At 40.1% G+C, this 17,308-nt stretch overlaps 1 protein-coding gene across 6 annotated transcripts in view; it reads left to right on the forward strand.

The window, feature by feature from the left end:
- RAE1 (ribonucleic acid export 1) overlaps nt 1–17,308 on the forward strand; it is a 601,382-nt gene that overhangs the window by 12,211 nt on the left and 571,863 nt on the right. For 2 of the 6 annotated variants that reach the window (XM_044090057.1, XM_044090054.1), the window contains exon 2: nt 11,701–11,804. The exons of the other annotated variants lie outside the window; for them this stretch is intronic. The gene's annotated coding sequence lies outside the window, so the exon portion shown is untranslated. The remainder of the gene's footprint in view (nt 1–11,700; nt 11,805–17,308) is intronic. 6 annotated transcript variants of the gene reach the window in all.

A 17,308-nucleotide genomic window follows, 5' to 3' on the forward strand; every position in this document is an offset into this window, starting at 1 on the left:
CTAACCAGGAACCTTCAGCAGTACCAGGATAGGGTAGCTTGTCTTCCCAGCAGCCGAAAAAAGAGGAATCTGGGTAGTACAGGCTACTACACCCCCCTTCCTCAAAAGGAACCCCCACCCTGCCAAGAACTGGAGCATTCAAGAGCTCCAGCAGAAAACACCCCAGAACTTGAAGATGCCCCACAAGCTTCGGGCAAACCAAACCACAGATCAACTCAGGCCCTCCGCCAAATGTCAGCCATGACTATAGAAACCCAGAGCCTCCACCACCAGCAGGCCTAAGAAGACAGGCCTCTCGTTGCACCAATCTTGTGAACCCCAGGAACCAGGAGGACTCCAGGAACAATCCTACCTCAGACCACAACCAATGGCAAAGGTTTTTAGGCATAGTATCAGCAATCAACCCTCCCATCCTTGCCCCTGGCAGGGGCAGAGGGAGAGGGCGAGAATGGCCACCCACACTGGGAAGGGCTCGGTGACTGGAAGTCCAAGTTCGCACCCAGCAACAGGTACTGTGTTTAATCTCGCTAGTTATGAGCTAGACGAGGGCACCCTCTTGGCTCTTAAAGAGAGGTTTAAACTTTATACCAGCTCAAAGGGACCACATGGCCAGCGTGATTATCGACACCAAACTGTCAGAAAACTAACTCTTAAGTTGTTAGTTCCTTCCTTAACCTGAAACAACATTGGTAATTACACTGATACGGACCTTTATCAATTATTCTGACCTTAGCCCCAATCCTGATGGTTGTAACAACAGTGGTTGTTTTGACAGCTCACACAGAAAGCCTTAACACATTAGAAATGTTCTCCACAGTGTGTGAGCAGGAAATCAGCAGCACAGTAAGTAGGAAACCACATGAGAAATGGTTCAGTCTCTCCCAGGACGAATGAGCAGCCCTCCTCTTTATCCACACCCACCCACACCTTATAATAATGAAGGCTGATAAAGGGACGGGCGTCATCCACATGGACCACCAAGAGTACCTAAAGAAAATGAAGTCAGGTCTTGAGGTAGATAACTGTTACCGTATGGTCACAGACAACAAAGTAACACATGAATTGAAGAAAATTGACTTTGTTCTCCTTATGCAGCTACAGGAGGGCTCCATGAGTACCATTTCATGAAGGTGGACAACCCCCAGATTGGTAGGTTGGATCTACAAGAACACCATCACCCCCCCCCCCATTCAGACACATTTTGTCTGAGTTCATCACAGAGTTCCTTGACTCCCGCCTGAACCCTGAGGTCAAACAATCCCAGTTCTATCTGCAGGATTTGTGGCTACTACTCCAATTCCATATTTTCCAGGGAGAACCCACTGACCACATGCTAGTCAACCTGGACATGGTGGCCCTGTACACCAGCATCCCACACCTCCAAGGCACAGAGCTAATGTGTAGCTACCTATACAAGCACACAAAATTGAGCCATAAAAGGATCATAATGATCAGAGAGCTCCTCCTGGTAGTCCTGACCAACAATTTGTGTTTAACCAAGACATTTATCAACAGACCCAGGGCATAACAGTGGGAGCCAAAATTGCTCCCGCCTACACTAACCTCATTCTCAGCAAATAGGAGGATGAGACCCTCGCAAACCAAGATGCATCTCTGTAGACACTTTATTGATTATTTTTTTTCTTTTGGGCAGGCACCAGCCCAGAACTGGACACATTTCTTCATGAACTGGAGCACAGCATTCAATTCTTAAGATTCACCATCTCCAGGAGAGGGCATCAGGTCCAGTTTCTCAATTTGGGCCAACAAATCCACCATTTCAAATCCACTCTCCACAGGAAACAAACCTTCCGTAACAACTGTCTTGTTTTCCATAGCCAGCACCCCAACTTAGGCTCAGCATAATCATTAGTGAAGATGATTTTTTCTCCACCTCCAACAAATTTATTTTAGAAAGTCATTACCCCAAGGACCTCATTCTAGAGAGATAGCAAGGGTGATCACCCTCAGGAACTTCAAATACCCACCCTTTATAAAACATGGGTTCACCCCCACAAAGGGAAACGTGCCGAAGACCAATCCCTCTGATTCACTATTCCCATTTCACTTGATGCCAAAGCATTAGGGGCATCCTCAAAAAGAAAAAGCTGGTCACTCCTCACTAAGCACCCTGAGCTCAACCAAGCCTTAGGGACTCAGCCATGCTTCAGCTACAAGCGCAACAAGCCTCTCAAAACCACCTTTGAATCGGAAAGGAAGCTCCAACTGCACACCTTCAACACACCCCTGTCATGCACCAGTGTGGGCACTGCCATTGGTGTGATTGTCATTCCCTCGCTCAAGGTGAAACTCAAAGCCCTAAATTTTTGTCATCCATGTCAGTGACTATTTAAACTACGAAACTCCAAGTGTACTTCGCATCGTGCTCTAAATGTGAAGCATACTATGTTGGGAAAATGACTAGGAAACTCGGGAATAAGATTGAGGAGCACACAGAAGCCATTCGGAACCATGATCCTCACAATGCACTATTTAGGTGTAGCCTGGCTTGCCCTCAGTTCACCCAATTCCACTTTGCAGCCCCAGAGGCAATCATTGACTCTTAAAGCAACATTGACACCTTTCTTCAAGTCAAGAAACTCTGGCGGAAAATCTTCTGTAGAGCAGACACATCCCCAGGGCTAAACGAACATTTAAATATTAAAGGCATCTTGAAATGGAATGGGTAGAAAACCCAAGTCACACTGATTTACAGCTTTTAAACTCGTATAGCACTGCATTATATCATTTTCTGAAGAAGTTAGATCTCTATCTTAAAATGAAGGAAAGCGCTCAAAATGTAAAAGGTTCACAGCTGTGGTTTGGTGTCCGAGAATAAAGACACTGTTAAGCCTACTAGCAATCTCCCCATTTCTTCCAGCACAGCAAAAGTTTTAGCTTACAATTTATCTTCTTTTGCATTAGTTTCTTGTTAAAAAATACATTTTATATATATATATATATATATATATATATATATATATATATATATATAATCTCTAGTGTAAAAGACCGAATTTGTACTTGTACGAAAACGGATTTGGAAGGCACACTTGTGCAAAGTGCTACATTACCGAAATCACATCAGTATGAACACCATTTTAATTGAAAACGTAAGCAGATACAACACAGCAAACCAAAGTGCTCCAATTCACAAAAACATAATCAAGTAACTGTCTACTCCATAGCGACACGTCACTCCACAGAAATAACCAATTTGAAATTTCCATGTCCCTGTTATACATCATAACATGTGAGAAATAAGCAAGGTGCTGTACAATTGTACAAATTAATGTGAAAGTGCAAGGTGTTGTACAATTCTACAAACAAATGTGAAAGTACTGCTTCACATTAGCAATAAATGCGATACCGCAGTAATGAATTCTAACGGCGAATATTCTGTTTTGTTAGCAAAGATGGTTTCGAACTGACGCTGTCGCCTCTGCAGAGCCAGTTTCTTTGGGGAAGGGGGACAAGCTGCAGACATACGCAACCTGAGTTCATCAATCCTATTTTGCTCCCTGGCAATAGTAAACTAAACACTGTCGATATCTGACATGTGTTTCCCAGTCAAACATTTGAAACAACGATTCCAAGCCTGAATGCCATTTTGTGTCCTGGGCAGGCAAAGTTCATTGAGAACAGACACATTCCAAAATGCAACTGGGAAGAAGGGAGGGAATCTAAACTGAGCCACATTGTGAGTGAGAAACTTATGTGGCTTTCCCAAGATGTACCACTCGGTAAAATATCTCAGTAGTTTATCACCTTCAGATGGGGAAGTGCTTTTGACTGTTTTCAAATGTGGGTATGATGTCCTCCTCCTCGAGGAACGCTAAGGCAGCCAGTCGCTTCACAGCAAGCTGGAACCCAATATTTGAGTTATACAGACCACCTAGACCTAAACTCTGCACCTTTCTCCATAAATTATGGACAAAGTGGAAGAAATATCCCTTACAGACAAAATTCTGAAAATTAACTTTAATACTCTTTTTAGTGCAGCAATTTCGAAGTCACAGAGATTGAATTTCAGCTGTGGTTGCAGTCCATGTCCTGCAAACAAATTAAGTACACCAGTCCAAAGAAAATTGTATGACTTAAGGGACTTCTTTGCCATCATGCAATACAATAGTGGTATGCTTTTACTGTATGCCCCACACTTAACAAACGCATGGATAGTGTATAACTACCAAACAACAGCATTTTTAATGAAATAAGTGCCATCCATCAGCCATATACTTGCAGACGCTAAGTCTGTCATTCTGTGTGGTAGTCAGAAGTACCACAATGGTATCTGTTGTTGCATCGCTCAATATTTTCTTTATGAATACCCCAGATTTCAAAAGGAAGTTCTCCACATTTACATCAAGTAAGCTAGTAGTCCTACCAGCCTTTACACCCTTACATTTTAAACGTGCCCTTCTAACCTGGGCAAGCATTGCTTTCCTGCTAGGTAAACCGGGAGCAAAATCGAGTGATGTAGAAGCTAGTGCATCATCTACAGTTAAACCGGCAGACTCCTTGGAGAATGCAGCACACTTGTTTTACGGGTCTCTGGAATGGTTATGTTGAACAGATTTCACCAGTTCTTCCCCTGTTGTCTCACTCAGTGTTATGGCTCTACCCGTGCAACTCTGTCAGTTTTCATTTGCAGCACCATGTCCTGGTTTTACTCCGTTTTTTTTCCAGGTAATACACATACCCTTCGATAGTGAGTAGTTCTTTCCCTTTGTTAGACAGTACATTGCTGTATACTTTCCAAAGTGCTCCTGGTTGCAGATATTCCATATCCGCCATTGTTGACTATTACTACCATGTACGCACCAGTTACTTCATTTAAGGTGCAATAATTAGCGTTTCAGAATGTCGATCAGCTGTGCTTCGTAGTGATGTTATTTCGGTAATGTTACACTTCACACAAATGTGCCTTCCAAATCCGTTTTCGTAGAAGTGTAAATAGGGTCTTTTACAGTAGACTAATATATATATGTGTGTGTGTGTGTGTGTGTGTGTGTGTGTGTGTGTGTGTGTGTGTGTGTGTGTATGTGTATATATATATATATATATATATATATATATATATATATATATATATATATATATATATATATATAGTGTGTATATAGATAGATATATAATGTGTGTGTATTGGATATAAAAAAAGTTTACACACCCATGTTAAAATGCCAAGTTTTTATGATATAAAAATTGACACCACAATAAATCATTTCAAAACGTTTCCCACCTTTAATGTGACCTCTAATCTGTACAATTCAATTGAAAAACAAATTGGTTAGGGGAAAATATAAAAAAAAAAAAAAATGTACAATAAGCTGGTTGCATAAGTGTACACACCCTTAAACTAATACTTTGTTGAAGCACCTTTTGATTTAATTACAGCATTTGGTCGTCTTGATATTTGGTCCTCATTATTGATACAATGATACCTAAGGCAATGAATGCAGAGCTCAATTGGTGGGTTTTACTTTAAGTATTGATTTAATTGATTAATTATGTGTCTAATTGTGTCTGTTATAAAAGGGTTAGGGTTTTTGAATGTACTGTACTCCTTGAAGGCATTAGTGCCGAGATGTCGGAGAGATTGTTTCCTAGTGTGGTATACGTCCTTTTGTCATGGCTAGTGATCCTAATGTGGATATTCCCAGAATTCTTTGTGACTCTCAGGCAGACCTGCCACAACGGTCGTTGGATGGCTATTTGCTTTACACAAATGAATGTTTACATTCCTTTGAGGCTGCTGGTGGACCAGGCATGGGCCAGAGAGAGCGGATTTCCACAGTTTGGGAGAAATGGGAGGAGGATCATAACAATCACCTACGGAACCCGTTTTCCAACATTGGTAGAAGACTCATGGCTTCTGTGAGTTCGGAGAACAAGGTACTGTGTGATTCATTAGAAAAATTAATGTGGAAAGAAACTGCTGTCTTTCTTAATGTACAAAGCCTGGTCAAGTATATAGAACTTGACATAACCCCTTGAGGGTTGAGAGCATATAAAGATCCTGCTACTGCATTTGATTTGCAGGATGAAAATGACAAAATTTTTCGCAAACGATGGATTCTTGCTCCACATAAATGTACATTGGAATGGGTTTTCATTTTATTAGAAAGGGACAGGGTAAAACAGAAAGAACCACAAAGTCAAATTAGCTCCATTTGTGCGAATTCGCTTTCTAAATGTGGTCCTGAATTTCTAGATAAAGTGTTCAAGGATATTAATGTTGAACTAAAAAATCAGGAGGATGAAATTACAAAAAGAAAAAGTTATTGCATGACACCCAATTTTATGATAATGGTGGCCCTTTCTCAGGAAGAACCAACAGGAGAAGGGCTACACGTCATGTGCGTTTTCAGGAAGAAGACAACAGAGCTGAACAGCGTTCCTTTTCTTCCGCACATAGTTAGTTTGAAACTGTTTCCTCTGTTGAATAGAAATATGTAGGTAGGAATAAATATCCACCACTACCTAAAACTCAAAATGCAGCACATCAGCAGAATTTCCGTAATGGGTCCAATTTTCGTCAGGAAGAACACCAGGGCAGAAAGCTACAATGTGAAGGACAAAATGCTCAGTCGTGGGACCATAGTTTCCAATATAACAAGAAGGACAAATGGTAACTGTAAGTCTTGTATTGTAAATTTATGAGGATACAGTTTGAAAGATTTTGATAAGTCTGTTGAATGTGATCTGAAGTTTATACCCACAGTAATTTTGAAAAGTCTGTTCTTGAATGTCGTCTGAAGTTTTTACCCACAGTAATTCTGCTTCTGAAGTTTTTACCCACAGTAATTCTGCGTCTGCATAATTTTAAGTGTGATATATTTTTAGATTTACAAGGAAACTGCAGTTGAAATATTTTTTAATCATTCTAATGCTGCTTGTATTGATTACAAAGGAAGTGATGAAACACAACAGTTTTTATTCATGTATTTCAGATGAAGATAGTAATGCATATGATATGTTTGATACTAGTGTAGTTGAAACTAAGTGTAAATTTATTCCAGCATTTAACAATGAAGGTGTGGTGCAATTTTATAAGATGTTTAACTTTTATGTTGAGAAAGAATTACAAAATTTCCAAAAGGACTATAATCTTACTAAAAATGAATGGTTAGCCTTGTTGGCATTAAGAGAGAGGAATGACTTTGTATTTAAACCTGGTGATAAAGGTAATAAACTTGTAATTTTACATATTTCTCAGTACCTTGACGTCATATGTATGATATTAATGTATATGAGAGTTCCATTTTCTGCTTATCTTGTAGCCATAAAAGAATATGATGAGCTGTTGGGTATCTATCTCATGATGATGTTAAAAAAAAATTTAATGTGACCAATGCTAGTATTGCATATTTTTATCTTTACCCAAAATTCACAAATGCTTGCAGTGACCTCCTGGTTGTCCCATTGTTTCAGGTAGAAATTATTTCTTGTATAATTTGTGGTGTTTATTGTACCATTTATTAATTCCTAAAGTAATTTTATCTGCTTGTATAAAAGATGTTTTTGATTTTAGAAATAGCGAATGTACAATGGAATGAGAATGTATTGGATCAAGTACTGAAAAAATATATAAAAAATCCAGGCCACCGGTTTGAGGCAAAAATATACTTTTTATATCGCAACCACAAATACAAAGATGAGCGCTTTTGTCTGAAAACTGGACTTCATTAGATAAAAGGCGCCCCTGCTACTCATTACTTAAATGCCATTTCTCCTAATACATGTCAGTTAATATTTAAAGAAACCACACTTGAATATCCATTTTTTTAAAAAAAATCTATGCATTGCGCACATACTTTTTTCAGTTCATAAGGCAAGATTTTTTATGAATTCTTTATGTATTTGTTTAGGTACAGGATGTATTGCTGGGTTTCATTCTGTAGTGAGTAATGCATAGATTTAAAAAAAAAATGGATATTCAAGTGTGCTTTCTTTAAATATTAATTGACATGTATTAGGAGAAATGGTATTTAAGTAATGAGTAGCAAGGGCGCCTTTTATCTGATGAAGTCTAGTTTTCAGACGAAAGCGCTCATCTTTGTATTTGTGGTTGTGATATAAAAAGTATATTTTTGCCTCAAACCGGTGGCCTGGATTTTTTATATATTTTTTCAGTACTTGGTTTGCAATTTTACATTTTATTTCGATCACACTGGATGTGAAAAATTTGTACACAAGTGTTGAACACACTTTTTTGGATTGGAATCTGTAAGGTTCTTTTTAGGTGATTGTCCAGCTACCGAATATGAATTGATTTATTTTTGCTTAAAAAATGTCTGAGTTTAATGGAGACATTTTTCACCAGAAACAAGGGGGCAGCTTTTTTCCCCTCATGTGCAAACTTAAGCATTGGTTTATTTGAACTGGAGTACATTTATAGATTTGAATTTTAATGCCAGCATGTTGTAAAATACTTTTCATTGATGATCTCTTTTTTTATGTGAGGGAGGTAAAATTAATTAAATAAGTTTATTGGTGGTTTGCAAGTGAATAAATTTAATTTAAAATTTGAAGGAATTCACATAGGTAAAATTTCATTTCTGGATGCTGATTTAGATATTTCAAGTTGAAATAGAGTACGTACTAAAGTACATAGAAAATTTGAAGGTAGCATACAATATCTGAGAGCATCTAGTTGCCATCCCTCCACACCATAGAGGCTTTGCCTTATGGTAAATTTGTTCGATTATACAGATTTATGTAGTGATGGGAATGAGCTTCAGGAAGAGATTATTAGAACCTGTGCTATGTTTGAGTCCAGGGGGATATGATAAAAGGTTACTAAATAATGCGTGGCAAACATTAACAAAAGAACAGAATAAGGGAATAGGGTAACATATAGGTCAGCAACTTTTATAAATAGGGATAACATAGTTGATATGTATTTTGTCACTACGTATAGCTGTTTTAGTGATACAGTGGTACATTTAGTGAGGTACTATTGGAGCTTCCTTAATAATTTAAGAGATGGTAAAGAGTGGATGCCTGGAAGGCTTAAAATATCTTTATAAAGTTGGCAGGAATATTAAAAACTTTCTAGTTTAAAGGGAAATTCATCATGCCCCCCCCCCCATTAATCTAAACAGTATAGTTTATCAACATGGCACTAATACATGTGGTAGATGCAAGGCTTGCAAACATATTACATCAAGTTTTGATAGAATTAATGGTTTCAGGTTTAATGTAAAAGGACATTATAAATGTGATACTAGTGGCATTATTTATGCCCTGAAGTGCCCTTGTAATTTTTACATTGGTGAGTCTAAAAGAGCCTTTAAAATTAGGCTTTTAGGACACATTCGAGACATTAACAAGGGAAAAGAACAGAGGTCAGTGGCTGAACATTTCCATAAAGTACATCATGGTTAATCTGGAGGGCTACAAGCATCCATTCTGGAAAAAATAGATAATATTTATACTGATGAAAACATTACAATGAAGCTTTGTATATACTGAAATGTGATACAGTGACACCCATAGGGAATGAATTACTTTTAAATATTAAATTAATTATTTTAATTATGTGTCTAATTGTGTCTGTTGTAAAAGGGTTAGGGTTTCTGAATGTACTATACTCATTGAAGGCATTGGTGCCGAGACGTCGGAGAGAATAAACGTTTTTATACAATTTTTCGTGGTCACTGGTTTTGTGGTTGTATATCAGATTGTTTATTCTTTAGCATGGTATACATTAGTCTTAAAGGCCTGAATGCTTGGATTTCAGGAACAGAATGTTTTCAACTGTTCTGGTTGAAGGCAAACTGATGTAATTTCACAGAGACCGTTTCCCAAGAGAACCATTGACTCGACATCCATTCCAGAGGATGTGTCCTGGTTGTTTTCATCCTGTCTGTCACAGAATTCTGCTCTGACAGAATGTAATTTGCTTGGAAGGATACGCTGTGCTGAACTGTTAGATCCCATAGCTAGTCTGCAGAGGGGTAAGACCCAGTTCCTCCTTGCCTTGTTTATGTAGCTCATCATTGTGGCTTTGTCTGTGATGGCTAACAAAAAAACCTGGAAAGCAGAGATGGTGTAGGTTTGGAGAGTATGTAAAAGAGCCATCATTTCCTTGATAGTTATGCGTTTCAACCTGTCCCACTTGTTCAAAGGCCTTGAACATTTATTTTCATTGAACGCAGCCCTCCTGGTGAATTCTGAGGCATCTTTTGTCACTGAGTAGCTGGCTAAGTAGTATAAGGAAAACCTTGGATTAGTATCAAGTGATGCTCCCATTTCATAAACCCCAGAATTGGAATATAAAAGGATGGGGAATTTAGGTGTTGAGTCCATAAGAAGTCAGCCCAGAGGAATCCTGAAAATAATAGACGTCATATACCCTAAAGTTCTGGCATTCCTTGGCAAATGCCTGAAGTCAGCTTGGAGAATTCCAGAGAGTCCATGGAAGCGTTTACTTGGTCCTGAGAAAAAAAAATCCATCAAGAGGGATGTGTCCAGAAGACTGACTAGAAACTTTATTCTTTAATGAGGATAAGAGAGGATTTCTCCCTGTTTACAAGAAATCCCAGACCAAGAAAAAGGTTCATATCCCAGTTGAGGTTTTTTTGACAGTTTTCAGTGGAAGAGTCCTTCATCAGACGGTTGTCCAGGTGGGAAAAATGTGAATCCCTGTAACCTGCACTGAATCCCTGTAACCTGCACTGAGCGTTTACTGGGGGTAGGCACTTTGGGCTGTGTACTGCTTCCAAGGTGTTTACAAAGGGCATAACAGAAAATTGAAAATGACTTTGCTGCAAACAATGCAGAAGTTGTCTGAAGCTGTTGCAGATTGATATGTAATAAGCATCTTTTAAATCTAGATTCAGTGACACTCTTTTATGTCAGCACCTGATGAAAAAAAAGGGAGAGGGAGAAGTTTGAGTGGGGGAGTGAAGAAAGGAGACTCCCTCTGCCAGTGCTTTTGCAACTTTTTGCATAGCAGTCAGGAATCTAATGTTATACATTGCCATAGAGGAAATTGAATGGCCAGAATTTGGGACTAGTTCAGTAGATTTCCTGGGAGGGAAGGGGAATGGGGGACATGATATGTTTTTTTAAGTGGATGTTGGGATTGGGAGGTAGAACCCTTGTGCCTTGATCTGCCTTGCAATTATTTTTTGTAAGCTTGTTTCTTGTAAAATTTCTAGAAAGACCTAGCCTGTGATCTGAATGAGGGCCTTGTATTGGGTGGGAGTGGGGGCGTTGCCTGAAATTCCAAAAGGAGACCTGAAATATCTGGATAACTACTTGGCTTAAATTTCCTCGGATATTAAAATGTTTGAGAACTTATACAGGAGAAAGGACTAAACTGTCAGTCTTTATCCAGAGAGGCATTAAAAATTTCTGACCTAACAGAATTCTGGAACTTCTGAGACTGTATCTAGGCATAACAGTACGGGAACGGAACACAAGCAATTCAAAAGGAGAGGGTTGAATATGTGTTGCTATGTCTGCAAGTACAAATGGCACATGTCTCTTCAAAAATGGCAAAAGTACCAGCAATATCCTTTGGAAGAAAAAAACCCTAAATAATATGGAAGGGTATGGCTGAAAAACCCAATATATTACGTTGGAACCAATCGGCTATGAAAAAAGCTGCTTCATCCTCTGTAAATGCAAAATAACTATACTGGGGATAATGAAAATCATACTTTTGTGTTTTCTTTTTCTATATAGATTTATTTACAAAGAAAAAATGGTAAGGTGAATTCTCTGCCCAACCAGGAAAGTGGACTGATGGTGGACTTCTGAAGAGCTGCAACACACCTTGTTCTTTGCTGGTAAGAATCCTCTGTAGTTTAGCGATATAGCTGCTCTGTAAGAAGCCTCTGAAGTTTGATGCTGTAACTGCCATGTATTTCCTATGTGCCTGCACAAGTGGAAGCTCAAACATGGAAGGTGCCCTAAAGCTTTGGAAGTCAGCTGAGCCTTGCAGGACATCCCATATAGTTTACACTATTGCAGCAGTGATTTAACGAAGAGCATTTGCATGAACATGACCACCTCAAATATCTTGCATATTTCATTTTCCATATAACATTAATAGTGCTATATTAGTGTAATGTGCAGGTCAGAACCTTGCTTAAGTTGAGTTGTGCACAAGGCTTAGCAGTGATACCTGCATAGTGCATTACACAGTTGCCATTTACTTTGGGCACTTGAGAATGAAAAACTGGTGTAATTTTCTCTTATGTGATCCTTTTATGTAAACAGCAGTCTACTCTTGCCTTATTGAATACCTGATGTGTAAAAACCCTGTTCCCCCTTAATTGCGAGATTGAGAGTAAAAAGATAGTAATAGTTGATTTGGGTTAAGAGCTCTCTCAAATATCATAAATATAAAGACAGCAGAGCAAAGGCACTGTATAAGATGGGGAACACTGCTGAGTTTGCAGCTTTGCATGCTTCAGAGTTATGCTAGTATAGAAAATGTCTAACCCCCCCCCCCTTTGTTGTTGTTGGGGATTGTCTAAGAGGGAAAGTACTGCAGAGCTTGCAGCTTGAGTTGCCAGTTTGCCTACCAGTGAGGAGGAGGAGGAGGATTGATACCACAATGTTTCTAATGGGGCAGTGCAGTAAGAATAAGATTACTGCATTGCCTTGCAGTACGATCACACAAAAAAATAAAACTAGTTTGGTAAGAAGGGCAAAGCAATTTAAAATAGTGTGTAGGGAGAGTTGGAATTTATTATTTATTATTATTGGGAATCGGATTATTCAGTTTTTTTTCCTTTCTTTGCTTCTCTAGCTTTGTCTTTCTCCGAGGACACCACCTTGGCGTGGGGGGACTCTGGTGTGTCCCTTCACCTGGTAGGTATTGACCCTCTGAGCTGTGTACTCCACTTTCTCTACTTTGGCCAAGCTGGGGTTTTCTAACAGTGCCATGCAGTGCAGGCTGCCTTCTGCATAACCAGGGACTTGTATTTCTGATAGCACACTTTGTACAAATGTCTTCACATTAACTAGTACATTAACAGAATTGATTATGTAAAATAAACATTATTTCAATTATTTCAGGCCTTCCTGTATCCAGTGCTCTGAACTTTTCCATCACTCTGTTTTCTCTTGTCTTCACTGACAGAACATTCTGCCATCTAGACCCTACTACTCAGTGGTCTGTCCTCCAAAAATCATCTTCTAATGTCCTACATTTATGACTTCTCCAGAACAAGTAAATCTGATGTTGTCCTCTTCGTTGTTCATTAACGTATGGGTTAAGATCTGACTCTGCCACATATTCTAGACTTTGGAACCAATTCTCGAGCTCCTCCCTTTTCCCATAATGCCCTATCCATCTCCATTGCCTCAGATCTCATTTGCCATCATTGCAAACAGACGCAGGTTCCACTCTAGAGTTTTATTAGAAATATTTTGAGTTACTTAGTTTTTGGATCTACCTTTAACTTTATCTTAGCTTATTATCCTGACTTCTAGCTTTTTTTTCACTGGACCTTAGGACTTTCCCCCTCTTTTCGTATTATCATCACTAACTTGTAATTGTTTGTTACCATAGTTGGTATGTCTGCTTTACCCTTTTCACTCCAAGGTATTTCTTGAGATTACCATCACTGGTAATTAAACTTCTTTCCTTCCTTTAAAAAATGTTTTCTTGCAGTTTATTTTGTTTGTTTTTCCTTTCTTGGATAGTGATATGTCAGATAAACCAACAGGTTTTAAGAAATGCACTTCTTGTGGGTATAATCCCAAATTTGGATGCCCCCAAGGAGTGTATGTACTGTCTTGAGGCTGGGCACTTTGCACGCTGCTTGTAAGATTTGCTCCAACTTTAACCCAAGAGCCCTGGTAGATAGCCCTGGTAGATAGCCACAACAAACTTATTCTAAGGGGACTTTTTCCTACTACATCTTCTTAAGGGGCTCAAACTCTTCTAAAACTAGTAAGCCTGCTCCTCTGGAGCAGAGGAAATGCTCCCCTCCAAAGCCCCCCAGGTCTTCATCGGAGCCTCCTTTAAAAAACAGAAAAACTTCATTTCTGACATAATTGGATCCAAAGACTTTACATTCAGATCCAAAGCAGTCATAATCTAAGGCTTTGGCTCCTTCAGTTATTTCTATAAGTTCTACTGTCTCCCCCCCTTGGATCCTAGGTCCTCTGATCCAAAGTTTGGTACTTTGCATAGGAGTACTACTCCAGAATTTGGTATTAAGCCAGTTTCACCCACCCTGCCTTCTCATTTGCTTCATCAGAAAACATCTTATCTCTGCCAATCTGTCCAGTAGTTTTTGGAGTTCCAGTATCTGGAATCCCCAAGAGGTTCGGTGTCTGATCCGAGTAAAGCTTCTTCCTTGGCTAGTTCTACTCTAATACCCTCTGATCAGAATGGGTCTTGGAGCTGAAGTGTCAGTGTCTGATCTGAGGGGATAACTTTGGTTCCGAGTTTTGTTGGACCCATCCCTTCCCCTCAAGAGTCCAGGCCCTGGACAGTTCGGATCTGGTTCCACCTGTGAGATGTGGATCTGAGGGAGGTCTAGATCTACTTTCCTCTGAAGTTTCAGCTCAGAGAAGGCGGGTTGAAACCTGTCTGGGTCCATCGGCTTTCAAGGTGGTGGAAAGGGCTTTTTCTCTCCAAATAGAACCACCCTTTCATGTTTTGGATCCTACCCCTTTACTCTCATCGGTTCCACGCTCTGAGTCATTCAGACCTATTGCAGAGGGACAGCCAGCTCCATTAAGTCTTGAACCAGTTCCAGTAGAGAAACTTCCCCCCTCTTCTGAAACTTCACCTGAGCATCCCATGGAGGAGGTACATCGGAAAAAAACATGTAAAAGGGAACACACTGACTCCCTGATGGAGCCTCTCACAGAGGATACTGATTTTGATGGAGAGGGGTCCCCCAGATCACCACCGTATGACATCTCCTTTGGAGGTATTTTAGAAGTCCTAAATTAAAAAGTTGTCTGGTCTTCCCAGAACCCCTCACCAGAAGAATCAGTATTTTTGGAGGCTTTTGGTTCTGGGCCATCTGTGTCTTGGATACCCCCTCCCCAGCAGATGAACTTACTGATTTGGTTTCCCGCCAGGTTTGGAAGGAACTGGATACTGTCAAACCCATTACCAAAAGGCTTGATAAATTTTTAGCCCCACCAACAGAAAGACCCCACTAGAGCAAAGGAGTCCCACTTGATGCTATGGTGGTGGCGGCAGCCACCGTGTAAGAGCTAGCAGAACAGAGCTCTTCTGTCCATGTGCCAAACAGGGAGTCTAGAACATTGGACAGGTTTGAAAAGAGAGTCTTTGCATCAGCAACCTTTGCCCTGAGGTCGCTAAACTACTGGCGCACTTAACTAGGCTTCCAAAAGATTTGACCAAAGAGCTTTCAAATGCTGTCTTTGAATCCATGGCTGTTGAGGACTTCAAAGAACATCCTTATAACTGGCCATTCTCTTATCAGTACCAAATGTTTTGATGAGGTTGATCTCTCTCGCACAGCTGAGTCATCAGTTAAAAAAAAGCTTACGACAGTGAACAAGATGGGAAAATTCTGTCTGCCATGGAAATCAAGTTTTCTATGCCTCAGTGAACCTTTTCCAGGAATCGGAGAGGCAGTAAGAAGATGTGGTTATGAAAATCTCTGGGACCTTTCCAAGATCAGCGCAGTGGATAATTTCTCCAGAGACGGAGGAAGAAATTTTAATGTGATAGACATCACCCTAGAGGCAGAGGAGGTCCACAGGATCGGGGCTGCAGGGATTTTTTTCCACATGGGCCCTGTACTCTGAAGTGCTGCCTAACTGTCCAACTTTGGAGGCAGTTGGGGTTGATTGTCCTTGCAGCCAGATGCATAGGCAAGCGTAATGCACGATTCATGGGTGCTAAGAATAATATCCAAAGGTCATTACTTACCATTTTTCCTTCTAGTATCACACAAAAGAAAGAAGCTTTCCGACATTCCACCCAGTCAGAGAGGCAGCAGCACAAGAAATCCAAAAGCTGCTAGACCGAAGTCATCCAAAAGGTCCCACCAGTCCAAATAGGATTCAGAACTTGTTCACGCTTTTTTAGTACCAGAAAAAAACGGGGACTCAAACTCATTTTGGATCTGAGCAGCTTGAATCAGTACATGAAGAAAACAAAGTTCTGAATGGTCACTGTACGGTCCATCCTACCTTTTCTTCACAAGGAAGATTGAATGTGCACAGTAGATCTTCAGGATGCAGTCCATCCTACCTTTTCTTCACAAGGAAGATTGTGAATGTGAACAGTAGATCTTCAGGATGCATACTATCATATTAAAATACAGGTGATCAGAAGACATTTATGCTTTCCGGCTGAGAGCCAGTCATTTTGAATTCAAAGCCCTGCCCTTTGGAATCCCCAAAGTCCCCAGGGTGTTTACCAAATGCATGACAGTGGTGGCAGCTCATTTGAGACTGAAAGGATTCCAAGTGTTCCCATATCTAGACTGGCTCCTCACTGTCCCCTCTGCATGCCAGGGACTATTTGCTCCAGATTTGCAAATCCATTAGGTTTGACTTGTCATGATTTATTGTTATGCCAAACACCAGTCCAAGACCTAGAATTCATTGGTACAGTTCTGCATAGGTAGCATCTCCACATCCTCATCATATTTCCACTGTCAGAAGCTGGGTTTATCTTCTTCTTTCCCATCCATTTCCTCCGGCAAGGTTAGTACTTCAAGCACTAGTCCATGGCAGCAGCCATAGTACGACTTCCTTTGGCACATTTCTTTATGCGGGTTCTCCATTGGACCCTATCTGTACAGTGGCCCATTCTTTATCAACCCCAGTGTGCAAACGCATTCACTGGTGGATATAATGAGATGATCTTCATCTAGACAGATCTTTTGTTCTACCAACCCAGGTGGCCACAGTGACCATGAATGCTTCTCAACTCCCTCCTCTTTTTCCTTGATCCCCACATTTTAAAGAAAGCAAGTTGGCTGAATAGCTCCGTAATCATCATTGCCCTTTTCTAGCCTGTGCAAGTATGGTTCCCCTTCCTGCGGTCTCAACTTTATCCTTTATGGATACTGGAGTCAACTCTGGTTGTCCTTTCTCATTCATCAGGTATCCAACTTCCCAACATACATGCCCTCAAACTAACCACATGGTTTCTCCATTTCCAGTAATAGTTGGCTCGGGCTCTCTTCCCCTATACAAAACATTATTTTGGCTTCTCAAAAAGAATCTAACAAAAATGTATACAAAAGCAAATGGAAAAGGTTTCGTCATTGGGCTTTAAATAGAGAGTGACCATTTCTCTGCCACAGTCTCTGTGGTTCTCCAGTTTTTGACAATTGGT

The sequence above is a fragment of the Protopterus annectens genome, chromosome 12.part0, assembly GCF_019279795.1.
Source record: "Protopterus annectens isolate FY-2018-M chromosome 12.part0, PAN1.0, whole genome shotgun sequence".
NCBI lineage: Eukaryota > Metazoa > Chordata > Ceratodontiformes > Protopteridae > Protopterus > Protopterus annectens.